We start from the raw sequence: 2,517 nt of genomic DNA on the forward strand, positions 1-2,517 counted from the left end.
CATAAAACTGCAAAATTCACTTTTATGATTATTGATATGGTCAAGGGCAATAAATCCAACAAAACCAGATGGCATTCTATTTTAGATTCTAAAGAAAAGAAATGGATTGTAAAACTAGGTGGATTGTTCCCACCTGGCCTTAATGAGCAATTCTGAAAATGAGCCAATGGAGTTGCACTTGTATGTATTTAAACTGTAGCATTTGACTTTTCTGGTTCACACTGATGAAGGCTGTGCTTTTTCACCAGCCAAAACCGGTCTGGTTATTTGTTTTTATGCTATTATACTTAATAAATGTTCTTTTCAGGTCACAGTTTGCTGGCTCAACTTGTTTTTTTGGATCTAAGAGAATCTTCCTCACCATCCTCTCCACAGCCTCTTCTATGAGACTTCTGGAAGAATGATTGGGAAGGACTAAAAAAAACCTAGAAAAAGGGAAGGTACCCTAGAGGGTCCTGGATTGGGTCTACTTTGTTTGATCGAAATATCAAAACTTTGAAAATCATATGGCCGAGACCATATGATCAAAGTTTTGAAACTTTGAACAGACAAGAAAAACACCCAAATTAAAAAAAAAAAAAACGTTACTTTTATGTTCTTGCAGGGGACAAGCCCTATGCACCTCCCTGCTACTTAAATATGCCAACTCAGAGATTGCACTACAGTCAAGATAATGGTAAATCTCCCATTCTGCACTGCATGGCAATCTCAATTGAAAGTGTTTGAAGTTTCAAAACTTTGATCATACAGTCTCGGCCATATGAATTTTGAAATTTTGAAACTTTGACCAAACAAAGGAGTTCCTCTGGATCATACATTGGTGAATACAGTGTCCTTGGTAAACTACTTATTGAAGAAGGTCCCCTAGCTTTCAGATCTGACTTGGATTGCATCTGGGCTGAAAAGGTCGGTCAAGTAATTTTGATTTGCTCAGATCTAAGTAGATGGGTCAGACATATTTGGTTCCTTTGGATCTGAAGTTGAGGTTGGATCCTTATGAGATCTTTTCTTTGAGGAATCTGAGGCAGATAAAGATGAGGAAGGCCCAAGAGACGTTGTTTTAGCAGTTTTTTTGTCTTAGTTTTGGGAGATTTATCTCCTGATATAGCTTCTGCAAAGGAAGATGGCAAAAGGCCTTTGAGGATAACATTTTTTTTGTGTTCTACTAATGCTGTGTGATTAATCCTGTGGCAGATTGAACAGTCTTCCTGCAAGTGAAGTGGCCCTAACTAGTAGACGCACAAAGTGTTGGCATCTGAAAACTGCAGCTTATGGCCACATTTAGTATACTTCTTAAATCCCTTTGGTGCTTTATCCACCATACTGTACAAAAAAAAACAGAGAAGGAAATAGGAAGGAAAACACGCTAAAGTTAACACTTCTTCAAACATTTTTTTAACAAGATAACACAAAGAGAAAATGAGAGAAGAGAAAATACAAATGATAGTATTAAGGGCTACACAAAATTGTAAAATTACAGAAAAGATGCTAACAATAGTATCGAGTGGTACACAAGTACAAGAAAGCAGAAGGATATTGAGTAGTGCAATAGGTAAGAGAGAATCTATATAACTACAAATAAAACAGAATAAGACACTGAAAAAATATTAATAACATTTATTTGACAAAATACTTGAGAGTGTTGGCAACCACTTCTTTTGCTGAAGGTGGCAAATGAGATCTGAGGTAATTTGTGTGGTGCATTGTGGGTAAGGAAAGAGCTCAAGAGTTCTTGGAGGCCATGAGCTTTGGCAAGGGCCAGATCAGATGCAAGAGATGGGATCTGAACCCATCTGCTGATGAAGAATGAAAACTGGCAACATCAGATTAAAAGTTATAGATGTATTTCTAAATGTAGATGGGTCAGGTCAATTTATCTAATTATTGTTGTTTCTAGGTATACTGCTTGTCTATCAGGTAGATCTGAGGCTAGAATGATATAGTAATAAAACTACTACATTGTTACCCTAAAGAATTTATATATCAGGATTGTGTTATGATAAACAAAATACTCTATTACACCTTTTAAGTAATATTTTGTTTTGCTATGTGATAAGAGATCATAATATTCCAATTCATGTACCTACAACATGAGAATAAAATAAATAAGGAATTATGTAAAAAGTAAAATATTAAAATAAAATAAATAAGGAATTATGTAAAAAGTAAAATATTAAAATAAAATAAATAAGGAATTATGTAAAAAGTAAAATATTAATAGATAAGGAATGAAGTAAAAAAGGAAAATGTTAACTAATTGGCCATTGTTTTAGAAACACTGAAAATAAACAAGTAATCATCAATTGTTGAACGTTTTACATACACTCTTTGCATCATTCATAAGATAAACCACTGCTAGTTCAAAATATTCAGTTCAGTCATGCAGTTCATTTAAAGAAATATAAAAAATATCTGAAGCCATGTTTCTGAAAAGTGCATTGTTCCATTAACTTAAATCTAGTGGTTGTCTTTGATTGAAGCGGAAATGCACAAAAGTTTTTCAACTTAAACCACAAA

This window comes from Protopterus annectens, chromosome 8.part0, assembly GCF_019279795.1.
Source record: "Protopterus annectens isolate FY-2018-M chromosome 8.part0, PAN1.0, whole genome shotgun sequence".
In the NCBI taxonomy this organism is placed as follows: domain Eukaryota; kingdom Metazoa; phylum Chordata; order Ceratodontiformes; family Protopteridae; genus Protopterus; species Protopterus annectens.